Source organism: Grammomys surdaster, unplaced genomic scaffold (genome assembly GCF_004785775.1).
Source record: "Grammomys surdaster isolate TR1022 unplaced genomic scaffold, NIH_TR_1.0 365, whole genome shotgun sequence".
NCBI lineage: Eukaryota > Metazoa > Chordata > Mammalia > Rodentia > Muridae > Grammomys > Grammomys surdaster.
This window is the reverse complement of record NW_021604784.1, coordinates 899234-925084: the sequence shown is the minus strand read 5'-3', so window position 1 is coordinate 925084 and position 25851 is coordinate 899234.

Sequence of the window (25851 nt, the reverse complement as noted above, 5' to 3'; positions counted from 1 at the left end):
AGTAGGGATCCCATAGGAATAAAAGTGTGTGCTGTTGCTAGATAGTCAATCAAGCTGAGCCAAGAGGAAGCACGAGTTCCCCCTACCCCAGTAGAAAAAGACGAAGGAATGCCTAGAAACTCGTTTATGCTTATTGAGGACACTCTGGACCTTGAGCCTTTTGATAAAGCTGCTGTAAGAATCATGTGATCCCAGTAGGAAAACTAAGAGATGTCCCCAGGACAGAACTGACTGAGGTACATCCATGGCTCGTGTACTGTGAGTCTATTTTGTTGTCAGGGAGGTTGGAGTGTAAGAATCCTGCCACAAAGTACCCAGTGGGAAAGTAGTTAGCAGGCCAACTACCACGACCCACAGTAGCTTCTCAGGTCACTCCTGCATATTCCAGAGGGTGTTTCTGGTACTTTCTCTTTTTTTTCCTGCTGAATCTACTTGTAACCTTTAACAACTGCATGCCCAGAGATAACCTGGTTGGGAAGCAGAGACATTGTGGAAGAAGAGAAAAGCAGCTCTTTTTCACCCTTTCTGCTGATCCTGGCTGAGGTAGGTGGGAGCTAGAAAAGGAAAACTAGATCAGGCCGGGTATGTATATGGAAGTGTGTGGTATGACCAGGAGGTCAATGTTCACAGCACTCAAACGACGATTCTTTTGGGTGACAGTGAGGTGAAGAGGCCTACAAATGGCAACGAAAAAAATGTATGTTTTTAATGCTTATGCTTAAATTAAAAAAAATAAAGTTTCAAGCCAGCCATGTGGCATGGACCTGTAATCTCAGCACTTGGGAAGCTGTGACAGGAGACCAACTTGAACTACATATGGAGATTCTGTGTACCCACATCACCCATCAAAAAGCATCTTTCTTAATTGTTATCAAAGAATATATCCATGGAATACTTTCTTCAGAAGAGGTTAATACTTCCATTGTGAGGCTGCTTTTGTGAATATGATCCCTTCAGCTGGTTGCTATGGCCAAGTGAGTTTGAGTTTGAGCCACCCCCCTTGTTCTGCTACAAGGAACACAACCTGCTCTTATTCAAGAGAGGGTATTATGGACTAAAACATGGGACCCCACTCCTGTCTAGAGTTCAGCTTTTGATAAGCTTGACAAACTCATCTAATATGATTATTTTGGGTAACCAGTTCATACTATTTAGAAAATAAAGCACACTTACTTGTAAAGTACAGGGTTCAATCTATAGTAGTCAAATTACACTTGTTGATTATAATGTGAACTTTATACATTATTATAATTTTCTTACTGCCTCTTCTTCCTGGGAGTTCATTTGAATCAGTATAGCTGGATGTTTATAAACTTCTTCATGTAAGTATGTCAATATTTTGCTTGCATGCTTTTTAGTTCCTGGAATATTTATTTATTTATTGGTTGATTGAGGCAGGGCAAGAGTCTTGCTATGTAGATCTGGTAAACCTGGTACTTGCTATGTAGGCTAGGCTGGCCTTAAACTCGTGGCAATCCTTTTGTCTTTGCTTCCTGAATGATGTTAGGAATACAAGTATGTGTTAGCATGCTTAGCTATTTTGGTGTGTGTGTGTGTGTGTGTGTGTGTGTGTTTGTGTGTGTGTTTGTGTGTGTGTATGCTTAGATGTTCCTATTGGAATATTAATTTTGTTATTATATGGTTTCTCTCTCTAGATTAAGCTATATTTAGTTAATTGGTTATAGCTTAATTATTTCAGTTGAATTCTATTTTAAATTCTATTATTACCTAAATATGTAATGTAAAAACCAGTTTCTTTAGTTTTCCCTTTTATCTACCCAGTGTTTTTAACCATTCAGTCTAAAACCTAATTTAGTTGATCATCTGGAATACAAATTATTTTTGATTTTGTATTTGATAAAGGAAGTTATACCTTAGTTATTAGAACAGGGAAATGGCTAGAGATAGAGAGTCAAAGGAGCCGATTCACTAAGAAGATAAGTAGTCCTAATATTGATGTTCTAACAATAGAGTCCACGAGTCAGAACTGAGAGGAATTTAGAAGAAATAGACAAGTCTATGATTGTCATTGGATACATTAAACTCCTCTGTCAGAGTCTTTATGGCTTCCTTGTCTGGCCTCACTGGGAGAGGCTGTGCCTCATCAGGCAGAGACTTGATATGCCAGGGTAGAGAGATACTCAGAAGCCCTCCACCCTCTCAGAGGAGAAGGGGAGGAGGTGGGGTTAGGGACTCTGTGGGGGGGTTTGGGAGGGAGAGTGCCTTTGGGATGTAAATAAATTAATTAATTTTTAAAAACGCATGTATCAGATGCTGACAGTTACAGTGACAGCAAACCAGGGGGGATGAGTTGTATTTATCAGAACCACTGCCCAGCCATATCTAACTGGCATTTACATGCAACTCCTTCAAACAACAATGGAGGACTCAGTTCTGCTTGTGTTCACATTTACCATCAAAGTGGACTGATTCTGAAAATTCACCTCACACTGAAAGAACAGAAGTCAGACAGTGTGCACACCGTCCAACCGCAGTAGATTTAAGATAGCAACCAAGAACAGAGCGGTAGCTGGAAAATACCCCAATACTGCAATTATGTAAGAAATTTCTAAGTAATACATAGGTCAAAAAAAAATCCCTGAGAAGTGGTTTTGACCACGTTTGAGTTAAAAGTGAAAATATAGCTTATCAAAATGAGAGTGGCTCTTAGCAGGAATGATCGAACTGAATGTGCACGTTAGGAAAGGGGAAGAATTAAAGTCAGCAACTGAGCTGTTGCCTTATGCCGCTAGACAGAGAGCAAGTTAAATCCACAGGAAGCTGAAGGAAGAAAATGATGGAACAAAACACAAAAGGAAACAAACAAAACCCAGAAACAAGTAAAACAGATCATAGAAAAATAATGAGTTCAGCAAAGTCAAACACTAAGACTTAGAACAGATCTGTAACATTGATAGAAGATCTTAGCCAGACTAAGAAAAAAAGGGATACAAGTTACCCATGTGAAAGATGGGAGAACTTCAAGGTTGTTCCTGTGGGTGTGGCGAAGGAAAGCCCAGCTGCTCCAGCTGTGCCGCAGGAGTCCATGTGAGGCTGAGTAAATTACCATGGTGGTGGTTAACATTTTGGTAACAATGAAAGATTTTCTGAACACGCGATGACCAAACTTAATTCGGAACCAAGTGTGTAGTGAGTCTAAGGAGTTTCTGGCAACTCTTGCTTCTGTTATGTCCCGGATGTGACCGCAGCTTGGTTCTGGATGCACGAGCACGCGTACTTTGCCTTGTTTGTGACTCCACGCCATGCAGCAGCAGTCAGGCCACATGAAACACTCCAGGTCACACCTAAGGCCGCTGCACTTACACTCGGCAGTGTCTTCGTTATGACACACGTCTCTGCTTTTATGGAGACGTCATTTTTAAACAAAAGATTTAAGTTTTTCATACCTAGCCTTTAAGCATCCAGCCAGTGCTTCTTTGGATTGGATTGTTTTAGGCTGATTTTGGAAAATGGCTGTTTGGGTTTCTGGTTTCAGTTCCATAAATGAAAAGAATTTCTCTCTCAGCTGACAAAATTTGCAACAGTTTCTGACGTAGTACCTTACATATACCTCTTCCGTTTTGCACTATGTATTTATACAGAATATCATTATCAGCAATAAAAATGGAAATATCAGTTAACTCAGGAATGTTGAGCATGCTCTAGGTCCTTCAGTATTCAAATCTTCGGCTAATAATTTTTTATGAAGATCTATTTTTAAGAACTTTTAAGAACATCTATGTCATGATTCTTATTTCTTTAATAAATGTTAAAATCACAGCTGGAGAGATAACTCAGCAGTTAAGGACATCTGGTGGCTTCACAAGCTGTCTGTAACTCCAGCTCTGGGGAATCTGTTGTCATTTCCTGGCCTCTCTGGGTGCTCATGTACACCTACTCAGACATACAGACATACATACATACAGACAGACAAGTTAAAAATAAAATGAAGCTTTTAAGCTGAGTGATAAAATTATGTGTAACAAATATTGTTTTAAAACAATTTCTATGATTTATTATCAATAAATTATTTGATTTTTATACATATTTCATATATTAAAATACTTTGGCTCATAAAAAATTTCTTAGGTAAACAAAAAGGACATAAATGGAAACAAAAGCCCTCCTATAACTACCTATGTGTACATAACTTAAGCCAATGAGAGATCTAGGTGTCCTACACATTTATGGCAAAGGTGCAGCTTGCTTTTCATGTGGGTCTAACAACTGAAACAGAGCTTGTCTCTAACTCTACTGCCAACCATTGGATCTCCTTCCCCTATGTGGACTGCCTGGTTGGGCCTCAGTGGAAGAGGATGTGTTTTCGTCTTGCTGAGATTGGATGTCCCAGGGTGGGGTGGTACCCAAGGGAAGCTTTCCTTTTCTAATAAGTAGAGGAGGGGAAAGTGAGGGAGGGGTTTGTAAGGGTAGAACTAGGAGGAAAGATGGGCTCCGATCAGGATGTAAAGAGAATAAATTAATTAATTCATGGGAAAAAAGGATTTATTTTTTAGTTTTTAAGGAAATATAATTGCATACTTTTTCTCCTAGTGATGCCATAATCCTATAAAGTCTCAGCAACATGCATACTTAAATATGAGCTGAACAAAGACAACAACAACAGACATTCTAAAGTGGGAAGGGAGAAAAATCCAGGAGGCCTCAACCCAAGACAAAGAACTAGGACAACTGAGGAATGCTAAGAGCAGAAATCATCTTCCCCAGGGAAGAGCACACCAGTAGGTTATTGGATACCAAATGGTCAGTCGTGAAAATATATACATAGAAACGACATACAGACTGAGCAGCTTGTATTTATATATTTAGGAATTAGTCTCTTATCTAAATAAATGTCACTTTCCTTTCAGGTTTAGAGGTTGTAATTCTGCTTTAGTATTAAAGAGTTTAAATTAGATGGGAATGTCTAGTTATCTCTTATTGTCCGTTTCTTCCTGATTTTCTGGCAATAACGTTTTGTTGTTGTTGTTGTTGTTGTATGGCTGTTTGGAATGAAAACCGTATGTTCACAAGTGTCCACAGGATATTACGTTCTGGGGACAGAGGAGGACCTTAAACATAACAGTTGGAGTTGTGGATGTAAAGGCTTGATTTGAATTGTGTCCAAAGATACTGAGATATGAGTAAGAGCCAAAAATAAAGACAGTTCTTTCTAGAACACAGAAAATATATCTTATTAGGATGAAATTCATATTGGCATAAAATTAGCCATTATGGAGTCCACAGTTCTGTGGTACTTTGTGCATTAAGGATGCTGTGCAAATGTAGGGCTAGTTCTCAGGTGTTTCTATCACTGAAGGATGGGATGCTAAACTTATCAACCAGCTTCCCCTCCATCCTCCATTCCCACAGCCCCTGGCAATCGCTCATTTGCCTTTGTGTCTGTGAACTTACTTATGCTGAGGCCTCATGCAAATGCAAATCTGAAAGTTTTGTTCCTGGGTGACTAGGACCAGAATGAAGCAGCAGCTGAGTGAGACATGGGGCCCTGCACCTCCATGCCCTTTCCAGAACATTTTCCAAGTCTTTCCATGCTCACTTCAACCGTCATCTCTCCAGCATCCTTACGTACTTTCTATGTCTGCTGTTCTTTGTGGCCAACAACTTTCATCTAAGCCAATGAGACTAAGTAATACATATTAATTATACTCAGCATAAATATATAGAGAAATCATTAAGCATAATCGTGAGAGAATACTTCTCATGCCTTTGATTGCCTTCAAAACATGTTTCCTGTCCACTATAGTCTGGAAATGAACAGACAGACCACAGAGTTCTCTGCACCTACGACTTTTCAGAAGCACTGAGATAGATACTGTTACTGCCATTTCCATTTTATAGATAAAAAGACTGAGGATGAGAAACTAGGTCAAGGAATAGGACAGGCATAGCGCACATGTTAGTTTTATTTTAAAGTCTGTCATCCACAGCGAGGGGAGACTTTATCTGGCAGATTTGAAGGCATGGTAGAAACAGCTGTGAGACTTGCATCCAAAAGAAATGTGTAGAGGAAGAACGGAAGTGAACTAAGAACCTGTGTGTGTAAAGCACTTACTATGTATACAGAAGGCGTCATTTTAAGGCAGTGGTTCTCAACCTTCCTAATGCTGTGCCACTTAAATACAGTTAGTTCATCATGTTGTGGTGACCACAGTGTTCATAGCAGCCTTATTTATAGCCAGAAGCTGGAAAGAACCCAGATGTCCTTCAACAGAGGAATGGATACAGAAAATGTGGTACATTTCCACAATGGAATATTACTCAGATATTAAAAACAATGATTTTGAAAAATTCTTAGGTAAATGGATGGACCTAGAAAATATCATCCTGAGTGAGGTAACCCAATCACAAAAGAACACACTTGGTATTCACTCACTGATAATTGGATATTAGCCCAGAAGCTTGAAATACCCAAGATTCAACTCACAGACTACATGAAGCTCATGAAAAAGTAAGACCAAGTGGGGGTGCTTCAGTCCTTCTTAGAAGGAGTAACAAAATACTCAAGGGAGCAAATATGGAGACAAAGTGTGGGACAGAAACTGAAGGAGGGGCCGTTTGGAGACCATTCCACCTGGGTATCCATCCCTTGTGTAGTCACCAAAGGTAGATGCTGATGTGGATGTCAGGAAGTGCATGCTGACAGGAGCCTGATATAAATGTCTCCTTAGAGGTCTGCAGAGTCTGACATATTCTGAGGCGGACGCTCACAGCTAACCATTGAGGTGATCAAGGAGTTCCCAATGGAGGAGTTAGAGAGAAGTCTGAAGGAGCTGAAAGGGTTTGTGGCCCCATGAGGAGAGCAACAATATCAACCAACCAGAGCTCCCAGGGTCTAAACCACCAGCCTGGGAGCACATAGGGAGGGACCCATGGCTCCAGCTGTATATGTAGGGATGGGAGAGAAGATCCTTGGTCCCATGAAGGCTGGACTCCGAGTGTGGGGGAATTTAAGGATGGGGAGGCAGAAGTGGGGGATAGGTGAGGGCACATCCTCATAGAAGCAGGAGGAGGGAGGATAGGATAGAGGGTTCCTGGGTGGGGGAGGGAATGGGGTAAGGGGATAACATCTGAAATGTAAATAAAATATCCAATAAAAAATTTTAAAAAAATTATTTTCATTTTTACTTTGTAATTGTAATGTTGCTATTGCTATGAATCTTAATGTAAGTATCTGATATGCAGGATATCTGATATGTGACCCCTGAAAAAGGGTCATTCAACACCCAAAACGACGGGACCCACAGGCTGAGAATTACTGATTTAAGGCAAAGAGGAAATAGATAACAATGGACCTCTGCATATAGTTATGCATATAATTCACGAACCTTCTCTAGAGTCAACAATAGTGCTTCTCTATAGAAAGTGACAATTATCTAAGCTATTAAAAACATGTCTACCTTTATTTCTATTTGAATATTCATATCTACACTAATTTTACTGCAGATTCGCAAATGAGTATTGAGATCAATTTAGCTGAATGCTAAGTAACTTGTATCTTTGAATTGTTCATATATTTTGTGTGTGCTTGTATGTGTGTGTATGTGTGTACATACATGCATGTGCAAGCATGTAGAAGCCAGAGGTCAACCTCAGGTATTATTCCTCAGAAGCCATCTTCTCTTTTTAAGATTTATTAATGTTTTGTGTGTATGAGTGTTTTGTCTATATGTATGTGTGTGCAATGTGTACGTCTGGTGCCTGGGGAGACTAGAAGAAGCATTAGATTCTCTGCAACTGGAGTTACAAATGGCTGTGGGCCACCATGTGGGTACTAGGAACCCAACCCAGGCCTTCAGGCAAAGTCTCTCACCTAGAACTTGATGCTTGCCAGTTGAGCTAAGCTGGCTGGCTAGCAAGCCTCAGGAATCTGTCTGTTTCTGACACCATACTTGGCTTTACCACCATGGGCTCTGGGAACCTAGCTCCTCATGTTACATAGCGAGCACCAACTAATACCCCATCTCTTAAGGACAGACTAATCTACATACCACATGCCTCACCTATGTTAATTACTTTTCTTGTTCCTGTCACCTAGTATGTGATAAGGCACAACTTCATGGAGAAGTGGTTTACTTCTGCTCTCTGTCTGAGTGTTGATCATGCTAGGGAAGGCACAGTGACCAGAGACACTCAAGGTTGTGCTGGGTGGATCAAGAAATAGTGGGACAAGAAGCAAAGCTAGGATGCAAACCTCCAGGCTGGTCATGGAGAGACACAGCTTCTCCAGAGATCCCCTACCCAACAAAGGTTCTGCACCCTCCTAAATAATGACCACCAGCAGGGATCCAAGTGTTTAAACATATCCAAAATGTAATAGGACAGATTTAAATACTCAATTGAGTGGCTTCTGACATCTGTTTGTATAACAGCCACTCCTCAAAGAAATCAGTGTTCACTGTGCTTGCTTGCCATCCTTCCCAAGCTCCTCCTTCAAGCGTTAGACCACAGAATGTCTGTCGCTGTGGATTTGCCAAGTGAGATATTTCACATACCGTATTCCCCACCAGTCTATAGATTTACTTTATGCAGTGCAGTAAGTTACCTGCAGTCAGAAATAGTAAATGGAAAATTTCAAAAAATTGCACAATTCAGAACTTACACATTGTAACTACTTAAGTGTATTAGGTCTTTATTAGATATACTGAACATAGATATACCTTCTCTGATGAGTACATAGAGCGTTAATATTGAAGTCAATAATCACATTCAATCCTGTAAGATATATAATCAATGTAATAAAAATGTAAAAACAACAGAACAAATATAATGCATTCCTTACAGTGTTATATGATACTTGTAGTACACAAAAACTCATGCAGAAAAACACATATACCTAAAATAATAAATTCTTTAAGATTAAAAAAAATGCCCATTAGGCTACAAGGATACTTGACACAATCACAAATGTGTCCTTAATATCATTACTATATAAGGCATATTCAAAATTCTCCATTAATCTTTATATAATTTCTGAAATTTAAGATCTGATGCTTACATGATACATTTTATTATTTTAGTTTCTGTTTTAGATTTAACTGTATGTTCATGTGCTTACACATCTGTTGGTCTCAGTGGTCATGTGAACCTGTGCGGATGTGCCCAGGAGGCCAGGGTTGTTGGAGCACTCTGGAACTGGAGTTGCAGACAATTGAGTCCTGGGACCTGAACTTGAGTCTTCTGCAAATTCAGCATGTGCTCTTAACCACAGAACCGTTTCTCTCATTCACGACTGTAGTTTCTTTAAATAGATCTCTGCCCCTCTTTAAATGATTGACTCATTAGAGACATTAATAGTCTAGTAGACTAGTTTATATTCTAAATCAGATGTATTTATGTTTTTTTTTTCTTGGCAGGATTGTGATTGGGTCTTTTTCCTACAAGGATGTGCTTATCAAGGTAAAGAGCTTTCTCTAAGTGAAAACAGGAACCATCTCAACTCCATATGAAAAGAGAAGCTCCATATACTGAGGTTCCTGAACTATACATACAATAATGCATTTTGAAACAGAAAAGTTTACATCAATATAGCTTTAGTTACACTGTATCATTGCAGTTGTTCTATCAATAGCTGTTAATTTCCTACTGTTCCTGGCTTATTATTATTATTTATTATTATTATTATTATTATTATTGCTTTAATAAGAGCAAATGCTTCTATGAACACACATACACTAGTTTTTTTTTGTTTTTAATGTTCCCACATTTTCATTGTCTTGAGTGTAGTTGTCTTAGGTAGGCATGGAATTGCCCAGATCCCATGGCAACTGTTTTAATGGACTGTGTCACACTTCTCAAAAACAGAAGCACCACGATACCCATAATTTAAATGACTCTGATTTCTTTGCATGCTGGATGGCACCATATTGCGTGTCTTTAAGAGCCAGGCTAGTAGGCAGTATTGTACTCATTTTATTTCTGTGATTTTAATATTTTCATATGTTTGTTAGACATAACTTTTCTGGAGAAATTTAGTATTTTGTTTATTATTATTATTATTATTATTATTATTATTTTAATCCTGAAACTGGGCTCTGAGATTCTTGGAAGAGCCTCTGGGTAGCAGTTGAAAGAATTTGGCTGAAAACTGCCAATTATAAATGCCATTGATAGTCAAGACTCAGTGCTTCTCAGCGAAGTTTACTCCTTCCCTCTGCTGTAAACTACTGAAAACTCTCCGTAGCTGCATAAACGAAATCCAAATCCTGACTCTCTTCACTGACTAGGTGTTTTTTTTTTCCCTCTCTGGGCTCTAAACAAAGTAGCTGGGTTCCTTGGGTTCATGTAAATTCCTGGGTTTGTTTCAGTCAAAGCAATTTCTTGGCAAATTTTACTTTTGTTTATTTGCTGGTAGGGTGGGTGGGGAGAAATGTTTCTTGGCACTGTTTGTACCTTGCCTGAGTAGTGGCTCATTTTGATGGATGATGTTTGTGTTTGTCTTAGAACTATGTATGAGAGACAACACAGAGGCAGGGAACCAAGTGGCTGCTTTGAAAGAGGCCTCTACATTTCTGGGCTCACACGCCGCTCCTTTGGAGCCCAGGTACCCAGTGCTACGCTGAGTTGGACAGTCTTCTCTGCACTGTGGAAGTTGGCATTGAGGGGACTGGGGTAGCACATTGGAATAAGACTGTTGCTCACAAAATTACCACTAGTATTAGCTTGGGAAGTTCCTTCCACAGCATTAAGGCTGAAATCCCAGGATTTCAATAAAACCAATGAAAGAAATTGAAAGAGCAGAGTAGAAAGCACATCATGACTAAGACAGAATGCTGTGATGTTCTCAGGAACAACTGTGAGTCACTTGGAGGGAATGAGTTTGAAATTTTTACAATGATGCTGTGACATAGTATCTAACTTTACAGGTTCATGTGACTGCAGTTGTGCCCACTGGTCACCCTGACAGTGAAGGAGCTGGGTCAGAAGTTACAAACTGGCAACTGATTGATTGACGGTGGTCACTTTGTAGACATGTATTGTTTGACCACCAAGCTTGAGGTTTGCCTATAGAAAGACACACACTTTCTGTCATAACACTGGCTCTACCATTGCATATTAACCTACACCATGTAATCACACAAAGATACTCTCTCTTCCTTTTTACTCCCGTGAGTTTTTGAGTTACTGAGTCTTTTATTAAGTTTTAAAAACACCTTTTTTTTTATGACATTCTGTGACTCAGAGTGGCTTTGGTAACAGAGTTTTTAAGTATTCCAGCCCCCCTATGGCCATATGAAATTAGCCAGTAGTCCCTTTAATGGTGGTAGGAATCTCATTAGCCAACCCTCACCTGTGATCATCGGAGGCACCTGCTCGTTTGCTCCCCCTTTTAACATTGCTATTTTGATAACAAATAGATGGAACAAGAATGAGAAACTCCTGAGAAAGAATCAAAATACACATGCTCCAAGAGTTTGGTATACCATGTGAATATGGCCTGGCCCCCTCGAATTAATTCCTGATCCCAGGCTCCAGCTCATGTCACCTGCATCTCTGAATGTGTCCTTTGTGATAGTTCAGATAACAATGAGCAGGTGACATGTGGTCTCTTGGGTTTAGGATACTTCCCAAGTATCTTTGAACTTCATCCGACTTCTGTCTCTCAGACGCCGACTCTGAGAGCAAAGAAACGACTCTTTTGGGAGATGTTCTTTCTAACCTATGATAATAGTGTCAAATTCATTATAGGTTCATGGACAGTAATAGCTCTATAAATAGCTCATGTGATATTGACTCCCATGGGATGACAGGACAGGGTTATTCTGACTTGAGAAGGAAGGGAGCTGATGTATTGGGAAATAATCAACTATCTCAGACAGGTTTTAAACAAAAAACCTTTGAGTCTTCACATACAGTATATAATACATAGCATATTTTAAATACGCTTTGTTGAGGAATCAAACTTGTCACATATCATATATGATACACACACACACATCACATCACACACACACACGTATATGACATGACATATATATATATCCTTTATTATTTACTACACACACACACACACACGCACACACATCACATCATATCACATTATAAATAGTATTGATGTTTACTCCCACATCCCAGCTCTGTGTGTGCACCTACCCTTTCTACTCAGCTTCCAGATTTAAATCATACCCACAGTTGCAGAAAAAGGAGCAAGAACTCCTTGTCTGTTATCAAGACATCTCTGGCTCCTGGAGATGTCTGTGGTTCCATTAGCAATGCTACACTCCAGGGGAATGAAGAGATTTTAGGAAGTGCTTCAACTGATTGTGCAAAGTCCAAAATCAAGAATAAGGGGGAAAAGTAAGTCAGATACCTTCTTTAGCAGAACTTGACCAGAAAAGGTGGAGATGCTTTATACAATAAATAGAGCTCCTTGTCATAAATACATCTTGTAAGAAAATGTTAGAAAAAACCCAATTTGTTATTTTAGGGAAGTGGAGATACAATATTTGAGCACAGTAAGTGGGTATCTTGGAAGAACGTGGAGTGCTTAAAAGATTCATATACTACAGTGACTCATGCCCCCTTTGGAGATATCTCCCTGAAGGCATAGGCTTAATGCAGGAAGCTTGTGGACAATGTGAACATGTGCTTCCTGGAGCTTAGTTAATAAGTTTAATGAAGGTATTCAATGCTGAGAACTTCGCTGTTCCCAGCCACTAGGGTAGATGCTCATATATACAATAGCTGCCAGTCACTAAGAGCTACAGTGAAGAGACAGAAATTTCATTGAGCAGACAAGAAAATGGCTGGACAGGCTCCATTCTTATTAATGAGTGCTGCAGTTTTCTCTCTTCTGGGGTAGCTAACCAGCTGAGAGCAGTGTATTAGATCACATGCATCTGTCTATAAGGACCTCTCTTATAATAGATGAATGGTTGGCTTTTCAGTCATTCATTTCCTCTAGGATGTATACTTGTTCTATTTATTGGGCATTTTATGTTATGCTTGCAGGAGTGGAAGGTTTAAAGCTTATCTTAGGTAGGGTTTCTATTGTTGTGATGAAAACATCACGACCAAAAGCAACTTGGTAAGGAAAGTGTTTATTTAAACTTAGGGTTCCACATTACTGTCTATCACTGAGGGAAATCAGGATGGAACTCAAATAGGAAAGAAACTTGGAGGTAGGAGCTTAGGCAGAGGCCATGGGAAAGTGCTGCCTACTGGCTTGCTTCCTATGACTTGCTCAGTCTGCTTTCTGATAGCATCCAGGGCCACCTTCCCAAGGGTGGTACCATCCACCCTGAACTGGGCCCTCCTACATCGATTATCGAGAACATGTATCACAGGCTTGCCTACAGGCCAATCTAGTAGACCCATTTTCTCAATTGAAGTTCCATCTTCTAAAACATCTCTAGCTTGTGTTACATTGACATGAAATTAGCCAGTACAAATCTCCAGTTGTCTTCACATGGGAGCAAAGCTGAGTCTAAAGAGAGATGAGTGAGGACTTAGAGATGGGTGTGGGGCATTATGGATGCATACAGAATGAAAGACACAGGTGTTGACCATTTAATTGTCAAATGATTCAGCAACTTTACAGCCATTACTGAGTCCTAAGTCTGTAAAACTCCATTAAGTGAATACAAATACAAAGGAATGGTTTCATATGATTTTCATGGGCCTCAAAGAGTCTGGGTGGCAGCGGACTTGGTGCCATCCAAAATGGGAGATAGTACTCTTGTTAGTGATGTCAGTGTCCCTGAAGTAGAATGAATACATTACAGGTAGATACTGGTGTCAGGATGTCATGCAGCTGTGTACAGCTGGCAGACTTGGCAGAGGCACAGTGGGTAGGACTGGTGGGAGACACCAACACAGCAGATCCTTTGTCATTGGTGGTGACAGAAGTCATCATGACAGTGATCTAGAATGGAAGATCAAAGTGGAAGGAAGGTAAGGGCTGATAAGTGCCAGCCAAAGAATGAGCTTGGACCTTCCCACAGGTATTTGAGAGGAATGTCAAGATCTTGGCTTTCTTAAGGGTTGAATGTTGGAATTTTGTTTTCTTACTATAATCCTATTTTGTGCCAGGGCAGTGTGGCCTGGAAAAACCCAGATGATACTACTAAGAGGGAAAGGGGTTGGAACCCCAACTAACACCCTGGCCCTGAAGTTGTCTGGTTTTGATTGATGCTCTCTGTCTTGGGTCAATTAGAGCTTGGCAGGGGGAGGGCCAGGTAGTTTTCTTAGATTCAGATGGTAAGCAGTCCTTTTGGCTGAATGTAAGAAAGAACTCTGAAACCAGAGGAAAGCAGCTGGAAAATGTAGTAATTCCAAACTCTGGTAACACCAAAGAAAATTCTTGGAGTTGGGAATGGAAAAAAGGGAGTCAAATCTCCTGGGAGCACTTTAGCTTTAGGCTCTTAAGACAGTGGCATAGATGAGAGGAGGAAGGAATCTGACAGGAGAGCAGTTGAGTTAAAGAGAAAAGCAGTCACAATTGAAGGGCAGGCAGGCAGGGAGCCAGGGAGAAAAGTTTGTAGAAACTAAGATGACATGGGCTATATATGAGACAAAGAACACACTACACTTACAGATTAAAATACAGGGAAGAACTGCTTAACCCAGCTTTTAAAAGCAAATACCCACTGGCCTGAGGATGTGGTTGGTAGTGTGGTTGCTTACCATGGGCAAGACCTGGAGTTTGACCCCGGCACTGCATAAACCAGATGTTATGGGTCATGTCTCTAATCCAACAACTCCCGGGGTAGAGGCAGGGAGATCAGAAATACAGGGTCATCTTTGCCTACATAGTGACTTAGAGGTTCTATGAGACCCTGTCTCAGAACCAACTGAACAAAGATCAGCCCCCCTCAAAACCAATCAACAAAGCAAACAAAACCCAGGGGAGAAATGGCTGAGGATCACATAGGATGTGGCAGGGATATGAAAGAAAGGATTGATGTGAGGGATACGGAAGGACATTTGGCCATGATGAGACCTCTGTAGGGAAGCCAGACTACTGTAGAAATTCACTGAGGTCCCTGCTTAGCAACCTAGCATACTCCCAGCACATAGTACACTCTTAATGGATAGTGATAAACTGAATGCTTTTTCTCACATCATACGTTTGCAGATAGAAATGGAGTTTCCACAGGGCATGCTCCACCCTTTTCTGAATCAGTATTTTTTAGAGTGTATTTTAGGACTTCCTGTCTGGGCCCGAGCACAGAGCAGGTCTCAGGCGGCAACTCTGTACCCAACCTCAGAAAACCGAGAGAAAGAGGGACTCCCAGGAGCTTTAACTCAGGCAGCATCTCAGGTAAGGAAAAAGCAACACTTGCCCCAAACAAGGGGTAACTGGGACCTACTGGGACCCAGGAATTCACTCCTGGCCCGGAGCTCGGGTTCCTTCTGGTCTGGGCCCAAACGCTCAGCAGATCCCAGGAGTCAGCTCTGCATCCAATCTCACAGAACCCAGAGGAAATGGGTCTTCCAGGAGCTCTAACCCAAGCAGTATCTTAGGCAAGGAGGTGGCAATACTTGCCCCAAACAGGGAGCAACCAGGACCCAGTGGGACCCAGGAATTCACTCCTGGCCCAGAGCACGGGTTCCTTCTAGTCTGGGCCCGAGCGCTCAGCAGATCCCAGGAGACAGCTCTGCACCCAATCTCTCAGAACCCAGAGGAAGTGGGGCTCCCAGGAGCTCTAGCCTGAGCAGTATCCTAGGCAAGGAGGCTGCAATACCTGCCCCAAATAGGGAGTAACTGGGACCCACTGGGACCCAAGAATCCACTCCTGGCCCGGAGCACAGGCCCCTTCCGGTTTCTTCCTGAGCACTGAGCAGATCTTGGGCCTCAGCTCTAACCCCAGCAGCAAAACCCATCCCAAACAGTTCTGACACAACCTAGATAATAAGAAAGACAGGCCCCAGTCAGAGACAGCACAGATAGCACAAAGGAGATCCAGATGGTGAAAGGCAAGCACAAGAACATAAACATCAGCAACCCAAGGTACTTGCCATCATCAGAACCTAGTTCTCCCACATTAGAAAGTCCTGAACTCCCCATATCACCAGGAAAGCAAGAACCAGATCTAAAATCACTTCTAATGATGATGATAGAGGACTTTAAGAAGGACATAAATAACACTATCAAAAAACTTGAGGAGAACACAGGTAAACAGGAAGAAGCGCTTAAAGAAACACAAAAATCATTTAAAGAATTACAAGAAAACACAAACAAACAGATGAAGGAATTGAACAGAACCATCCAGGACATAAAAATGGAAGTAGAAACAATAAAGAAATCACAAAGGGAGATTACCCTGGAGATAGAAAACCTAAGAAAGAAATCAGGAGTCATAGACACAAGCATCACCAACAGAATACAAGAGATAGAAGAAAGAATCTCAGGTGCAGAAGATACCATAGAAAATATTGACACAACTGTCAAAGAAAACGCAAAATGCAAAAAGTTCTTAACATAAAACATCCAGGAAATCCAGTACACAATGAGAAGACCAAACCTAAGGATAATAGGTATAGAAGAGAGTGAAGATTCCCAACTTAAAGGGCCAACAAATATCTTCAACAAAGTTATAGAAGAAAACTTCCCTAACCTAAGGAATGAGATACCCATAATCATACAAGAAGCCTATAGAACGCCAAATAGACTAGATCAAAAAAGAAATACCTCCCGTCACATAATAATCAAGGCACAAAATGCACAAAACAAAGAAAGAATTTTAAAAACAGTAAGGGAAAAAGGCCAAGTAACATATAAAGGCAAACCTATCAGAATTACACCTGACTTCTCACCAGATACTATAAAAGCCAGAAGATCCTGGACAAATGTCATACAGACCCTAAGAGAACATAATTGCCAGCCCAGGCTACTATACCCAGCAAAACTCTCAGTTAGCATAGATGGAGAAACCAAGATATTCCACAATAAAACTGAATTTACACAGTATCTTCCCACAAATCCAGCACTACAAAGGATAATAGCAGGAAAGCTCCAATACAAGGAGGGCAATCATACCCTAGAAAGAGCAAGAAAATAATCCTCTTCCATCAAACCCAAAAGAAGATAACCACACAAACAATGTCTCCACTATTAGCAAAATGACAGGAAGCAACAACACCCTCTCCTTAATATCACTTAACATCAGTGGACTCAATTCCCCAATAAAAAGGCATAGGCTAACGGACTGGATATGCAAACAGGACCCAGCTTTTTGCTGCTTACAGGAAACCCACCTTAGCGACAAAGACAGACACTACCTTAGAGTAAAAGGTTGGAAAACAATTTTTCAAGCAAATGGCCCTAAGAAACAAGCTGGAGTAGCCATTCTAATATCTAATAAAATCGACTTTCAACTTAAAGCTATCAAAAAGGATAAGGAAGGATATTTCATACTTGTCAAAGGAAAAGTCAATCAACATGAACTCTCAATTCTGAATATCTATGCGCCAAATACAAGAGCACCCACTTTCATAAAAGAAGCCCTAGTAAAGCTAAAAGCATACATTGCACCTCACACAATAATAGTGGGGGATTTCAACACCCCATTCTCAGCAATGGATAGATCATGGAAACAGAAACTAAATAGAGATACAGTGAAACTAACAGAAGCTCTGAACCAAATGGACTTAACAGATATCTATAGAACATTTCATCCTATAGCAAAAGAATATACCTTTTTCTCAGCACCTCATGGTACCGTCTCCAAAATAGACCATATAATTGGGCACAAGACAGGCCTCAACAGATACAAAAAAATTGAAATAATCCCCTGCATCCTATCTGATCACCATGGTCTAAGGCTGGTCTTCAAAAATGACAAAGACAATGGAAAGCCTACATTCACATGGAAACTGAACAACACCCTACTCATTGATAATCTGGTCAGGGAAGAAACAAAGAAAGAAATTAAAAACTTTTTAGAATTTAATGAAAATGATGACACATAATACCAAACCCTATGGGATACAATGAAAGCAGTGCTAAGAGGAAAATTCATAGCTCTAAGTGCCTACAAAAAGAAACTAGAGGGAGCATACACTAGCAGCTTGACAATGCACCTGAAAGCTCTAGAACAAAAAGAAGCTAATACACCCAAGGGGAGCAGACAGCAGAAAATAATCAAACTCAGTGCTGAAATCGACCAAATAGAAACAAAAAGAACTATCCAAAGAATCAATAAAACCAGGAGCTGGTTCTTTGAGAAAATCAACAAGATAGACAAACCCTTAGCTAGACTAATCAGTGGGCAGAGAGACAGTATCCAAATTAATAAAATCAGAACTGAAAAGGGTGACATAACAACAGAAACAGAGGAAATTAGAAAAATCATCAGATCCTACTACAAAAGCCTATACTCAACAAAATTGGAAAATCTGGATGAAATGGACAATTTTCTAGACAAATACCAGTTACCAATGTTAAATCAGGATCAGATAAACCATCTAAACAGTCCCATAACCCCAAAAGATATAGAAGCAGCCATTAAAAGTCTCCCCACAAAGAAAAGTCCAGGACCAGATGGTTTTAGTGCAGAATTCTATCAGACCTTCAAGGAAGACCTAATATCAATTCTCTTCAAACTATTCCACAAAATAGAAACAGAAGGAACACTACCCAATTCGTTCTATGAAGCCACAATTACTCTCATACCTAAACCACACAAAGACCCAACAAAGAAAGAGAACTTCAGACCAATCTCCCTTATGAACATTGATGTAAAATTACTCAATAAAATTTTAGCGAACCGAATCCAAGAACACATCAAAACAATTATCCATCATGATCAACTAGGCCTTATCCCAGGAATGCAGGGTTGGTTCAATATACGGAATCAAGGACCTGGGTGGATCAAGGACCTCCACCTAAAACCAGCTACACTGAAACTAATAGAAGAGAAACTGGGGAAAAGCCTGGAACACATGGACACAGGAGAAAAGTTCCTGAACAGAACACCAATGACTTGTGCTCTAAGACCAAGAATTGACAAGTGGGACCTCTTGAAACTCCACAGCTTCTGTAAAGCAAAGGACACAGTCAATAGGACAATGCGGCAACCAACAGATTGGGAAAAGATCTTCACCAACCCTACATCTGATAAAGGGCTAATATCCAAGGTATACAAAGAACTGAAGAAATTAGACTCTAGACAATCAAAGAACCCTAGTAAAAAATGGAGCACAGAGCTGAACAAAGAATTCTCAACTGAGGAAGCTCGAATGGTTGAGAAGCACCTAAAGAAGTGTTCAGCATCCCTAGTCATCAGGGAAATGCAAATGAAAACAACACTGAGATTCCACCTCACACCAGTCAGAATGGCTAAAATCAAAAACACAGGTGACAGCAGATGTTGGCAAGGATGTGGAGAAAGAGGAACACTCCTCCACTGTTGGTGGGATTGTAAACTGGTACAAGCACTATGGAAAGCAGTCTAGCAGTATCTCAGAAAATTGAACATAGTGTTACCTGAGGACCCAGCTATACCACTCCTGGGCATATACCCAAAAGATGTTTCAACATACAACAGGGACACATGTTCCACTATGTTCATAGCAGCCTTATTTATAATAGCCAGAAGTTAGAAAGAACCCAGATGCCCTTCAACAGAAGAATGGATACAGAAAATGTGGTACATGTATACAATGGAGTACTACTCAGCTATTAAGAACAATGAGTTCATGAAATTCTTAGGCAAATGGGTGGAGCTGGAAAATATCATCTTGAGTGAGGTGACCCAATCTCAAAAGAACATAAATGCTATGCACTCACTGATACGTGGATATTAGCCCAAAAGCTTACAATACCTAAGACACAACGTGTAGACCACATGAAACTCAAGAAGAAGAAGGAAGACCTAAGTGTGGGTGCTTTGGTCCTCTTTTAGAAGGAGTATCAAAAGTTTCAACCAGAGCTCCCAAAGCCTAAACCGCCAGCCAGAGAGTGCTAAGGGAGGGATACATGTCTCCACCTGTATAGGTAAAAATGAATCACCCGTGATGTCTGCTGTTAGAAGTTCTAATCCAGATGCTGGCCTCTGAACTTATACTACTCAGACCTTTAAAGGGCCACTGACAAGAACATCAATCAGCTAGAGATTGACATCACTAATCAGAAGAAATCCCTCGTTTCGCCATCTGAAGAGACCTCCAAAAATCGCAAAGATCCTTATTGGACTTGATTTACTCTATTACAACAGAAAAGGCCGTGTACAGCTCTTGACTGTGTACAGCCCTTAAAGAAGAATGTTGCCTTTACATAGACAAGATAGAGAGGGTTAAAGAGAGCATGAAATAGGTCAGTGAAGGCCCTGAGAAAAATCAGAGAGAGAAAGAGTCAGATGAATGCTGGTACAAGAATTGGCTTTCAGCCTCCCCAAGGTTGTCAACCCTACTTCCTCCCATCTTGGGACCATTATTTGGGTTCTTTTTGCTTATTTCTGCTGGTCCCTGGGCCTCAAATAGACTGACTAACTCTGTGAAACAACAGATGAATAATTTGGTAGCAAAACCTATTCAGATACATCATCATAAGTTAGCTATGGAGGACCACGAGAATCAAGATGAGGTTGTTACTTTATACAGGGTGTTTCCAAAACCCATCTCCACCCAACCTAAAGGAGGGGACTTCTGCCCCTAGACCAAACAGAGAGGGGCCACCCAGAACCCCTCTGACTGGCGATCTGAATTCTTGCTTAGGCTGCGAGGCTAAACACTGCAAGGGAATACCAATAAAAGTTAAAAATATCTCTCTGGGTTCCCTGAGGGACAAGCCTGACTGCAAAGGGGTTGATGTCAAAAGTATCCCCTCTCCAGGAAAAAGACATTGGGATGGGTATGGCCCTCATGTCTCACTGGACAACGACAGGGGGACCGGAGCCATTACAAGGTCCCCTTCAATTACTGGAGGTCAGGCCTCTATCCCCACCTTTGAAAGATCAGAATTGCCACAGCCCTTCTATACTTAGAGAAGGGAGGAGATGTCAGGGGCAGCCCTGCTTACACACTGAATGCCTAAAATCAGCCATAGGCCTAAAATCAGCAATAGGCCTGTCATACATGTATTCTAACACCAAGTCTTGGGTCTCTGTGGAGAAACATTGAAACAGATGGCTATAAGCTAATGTAAACAGGCAGCTTTTGTGGAAATTTACAAGCCTGAGTCGTCATAGACCTTTTAAATAGGTAGCCTTAGCAGACAATACCAACTTAGATAAGGACAAGTGAGTCATGGGCAGAGTCATAGTGACTTGTCCCCTGAACCTTCACCCAGCCTATACCCGGTTCTGAAAGATACCTGTATTCCCCCTGAACACCCACACTCCAGTGTCATTCCCTTCCCCACATCCTGCCTTTCTGTGTTTATAACCTCGGTATGAATTAATTATGATTTGAGTAAAAATAAATAAATTATTTCAAGAAAAAAATAAAGTGTATTTTAGTTGTAGAATATATTTTTTCTCATTTTATTATGCAAAATAAACATTTATATCCATCATAGTTCTTTGATTTTTAAAAGTTATAGGCTGAAACAGTTCAACCTCTAGAGTTTCTGGGCTATTTGGATTTAAGCGCTTGGCTTAGGCCACTGACAGAAGCACACTTTTATTTACTGGTTTAGCAGGTTTAGCACTGGGAGTTGGTGCCTGTGAAAATGGCGTGTTGGGGCAAGAGAAAGAATATTGCTTGTGTTCCTCATCATTTGCTCTTCTATCCACTTCCTGTTTACAAGTGTAAATGAAGAGCTGAGGTGAGTGAGCAAACAGAAAGACTCATGAAGAGGATCAGAGCCAACATCATTTTTCTGTGCTATGTTCCAACTTCATATCTTAGTAGGCAAGTGACTAAAGTCTGGGTCTCTAAACTGTCCACTCCCATAAGAACATATTAGGTATTAAGCCATCATGAAGGAAGTAGTAATATCATGAGAGACAGATCCATCTGTTCCCTATAACCTTGAGAATGTTGTCTAACTTCCTTTAGTACTGGTTTCCTCTTCTCTCAATGTGTTTGGAGTAGATCAGCTCTAAGGTCCTGGTTGACTCTAGATGGCTATGATTCTTATTTTTACTCAGAGATAGAAAAAAAAATCATACTTTTTGTTTGTTGACCATCAACTCTACCCTTGAACTTTATTCCAAAATGAAATAATCTCAGTGAGATGGTTGGAAGCATCAGGAGAGGGTTAAAGATGGAGAGAGCTCTTTATAAAGGAGAACTCTCACTCCAGAACTGGAGATAAAACACACGTATGAGGCTCTAGGTTAAATCTCCCAACAATCCCCCAAAATAAGTAACTAGCAAACAAACAAAACATTCTCCATGATCTGTACTCTGTATCTTATGAGGAAAAGAAAACCTGACTATTTTCTCATATATATTACAAACCACATTTTATACACACACACACACACACACACACACACACACACAATGAGGTTTGTATTTAGATAAAGAATCACTTGTTTATTGAATAAATATTTGCTGAGCATCAACAACATACTAGTTTTTAAAGCTAAGACTTGAGTTATAGTTCATAGAGTTTCTAAGAAATGACTTAGGTTTTCAGTGATTTTGATAGAGTGACATCACAACTTTTAGAAAGATAAGTTTTATTTGTTTAATGAGTTATCAGGTGTGTCCTGAATATTGAGAAAATAGAATAAGAAGACTTAAAGAGAATTGGAAATATAAGATAGAGCTATAGAGATAAGAAAAATAGTCCTTAAAGAATAGAGTTTAATAAAAACTATACATATGTTTATATGTATGCATGCATTATATGTATTTATGAGGTGGTGTTGAGAGCCTTTTGTTTTGGATACTAAATTTGGAACAGGATTTCCATGAAGTAAAGCAAGGATGTTGGACTATGACTTGTCTAAGAATACTAATTAGGACTCTAATTGCAAATGACAGACAACTGGAATCAGTGTAGCTTAAGCAACTAATAGATTAGCTGAAGAACTGAAAAGCCCATGTGCTTAGCTGTCTATTGTAAGATCTATATAGAGACTTTGCTTCTGTCATGAGGATCATGATGTTTCTCAGTTCTGCTTCCTCTAGGGTGTTTCCCTTCTGAAACAGGCTGTAGTTTCTTTAGCAGAAACTGCCTACTCTTTCTTGTCATTCTACCAAAAGCCTTACCATTCATTCTGCTTGGTCTTTATTGGCTTAGTTGTTGATACTTGAACTGATCACTCTGGCCAGAGAAGGAAATAAATCTATTGGCTTCAAATCACATGTTCCACTTGTGTCATTGTGGGCCAAGCTGTGGAAAGGATGGCTCTCAGAGAATGGTAGGGAAACCATCGTTAGTAGCAGGAGAAATAGATGGGCATTTGGAGTGAAAACTGTAAAAGTCATTTCCTGAGAATTTTCAGGAAGGATCCTAGAAGAAAAAACCTAGACATGATTGTTTCAAAGGAAATGGTGATTGGATGATCAAAGGGCTGCCTATATCTGAGGTAGGAGAGAAACAAAATGGGACAAAGAGAGATGCTGAGACAAAAGCTTCTGCAAAGCCTATATGCTTTGGAATTAATGGAGTAGAAACTGTGTGACTGTTAGAATTAAACTATCAGGGAGAGGCAGTTACGATAGAAAAGCTAAGTATGGGAGTGCTTAAGCCAAGGCTTCCCTTGCAAACTCTGTCTTAAACAAGGGCTTGTGTCCGGTGCTTTATTTTGAGATGTGATCCAAGGGAGTAAGAGTGAGAGACCAGGGATCATGAACAAGAAGCAAGGACATAAGCAGGAGGCTATTTCAGAACATCAGTTATCAGTGCAGTGCTTGATCTTGTTGGGAATCTTCTCAGACTATTTTCACAGATGTGAAGCAGTCAACCTAATCAAGAAAGGAACATCTTACCCCATAACAACCGCTCTCCACTCACTCACCGTTGCCTCTTGAGTGTAACTCCCTCATGTTTGAGAGTCATACAGGAATCTATCCATAGTATTCTTTTAACTATTCTTCAGCAAAGTCCCAAGTACGTATCTAAGAGGTTTTGTCATTCAAAGTGGGGAGAAGTCCAAGTGGAACTGGAACAAAGTTGAGAGCAGGTTGAGACCTTGACAAAATGGCAACCTTATTATGTCCACCTTTGGATCTTATACTTTGTAGTAAGCCAAGTCCATTGTTAACTAGTTCTAATTTCTACAGTTTTGTGAGTAGGTGGAACAAGATATAACTGCCACCACTTTTTGGGGTTTGGATGGTTCTCTTGTTTATTTATCAATATTGATTGGCATAGAAATGGATTTGGAGTTTCCATAATGAACCTTCCAAGTTCTCTTCTACAATGCATGACAGAACACTAGCCTCTCACAATAGTTAGACTTGAATATAATCACTGTTTTCTTTGTTTATTGGCTCACTGGTGTGAGGAACCCATAAACAGATATCACTTGGAGTCCATAAACATTTCCCATTAGAAGTCTCTTTTCACTCCAATGATCAAGACATTGAATCTGGAAACATGCCAACACGTGAGGGTAAAAGCAAAGAAATCTGTATATATGAAATGGTGCTTTCAAGGGCCAGTTTTATATTCATCCCTTTGTTTTGTGACATGAACATTCTAGCTACTCGATATCTAGCACTGTTTGCCAACTAGTAATTAAATGTGTTTAGCTTATCTTAAATCTTAAATATCTTATTATACATTAGTATGGTATAATAAGTATGGTGGGTAACCATCTTAGGACCTGTCTTAGCCAAGCCTTAGGTAGAACATCATCATTCTAGGCAAGCTGAATACAGGTGATGAGGATCATGACGAAGTCAGTCTCCTGTGGCCTTGTGTTTATTGTTACAAGTCTGAAACAATGTTGTGCAAGGTTCTTTGCTGAAGATTAAGGCATCCTATAAGTCTCCTGGAGAAGTTCTAGCAGAGGTACTGAAGCAGGAAGTGTGGATTCATTCCTTGAAGACCCTCCATCCTTTCTGTTAACATGAAGGACTGCCTCTCTAGGGTTGTGTCCAGTGACTGGTTTCCTAATGGGTGATGCTATGTTGAAGACTTAGAGTAGCTTATGATGCTGCCAATTTGGACATTCGTGTATGATAATAGCCGGATCAACCTTGGAAAAAATATTCTATAGTATTGGTCATAGCTTCTAGAATATATAAACATCTCATTCAACAAGCACTGCAGTGGCTGAAGCAAGGAAGGCTGCCTGACATCCTCACTGGGGGTTGCTGAGTGGCTTTTTTCTGGTGGCATTAAATGAAGTAACAAAGTTCCACATGTTTAGTGGTCCTTCCCATTAACATGCATATACTACTCCCTGCGAGTTCCTTGCCTCCTGCCTTTCAGTCAGTCTTCTTGAAGACTCTAGTCAGCAAAAGAAGCCATCTACTATTTTCCCTCAACCTGCAGCCGCTTCATACCAAGCAGATGTCCATCTGTATAAATTTCAGCTGTACAAATGAACAGGAGTTTCTTTTGAACTCCTGTTCACACAAGTTATGCTCAAGTATAGACCACACAAGTTATCCCAAAGTATAGCTGTGGTCAACAGTAGTTCATCTTGAACAGTACTAAAAAGCATGCTCACTGGGCTCATGATGGGAGGGTAAAAGCAGCAAATCTACTCCCATGTTCTTTTGTTATCTGCCGTTGTTCACAGCGGACCCTCTATAAGTGTAACAGATATAGGGGACATAGGCATCTCTTGGCCTGAAACTCATGGGCATGCTTTTTGTCCTACTCTGCCCAGTCTTACCACTTTCTAGTGCATGGTGTTTGACTACTGTACTCACAAAAACTTCCGATAAATTTTTACATCTCCATGTCATGAAGAATAGCTCCAACCATACCAGAGCCTGTAGCCTAGAAGAATCTTCTAGTTTGCTGACAAGGAAGGGTGA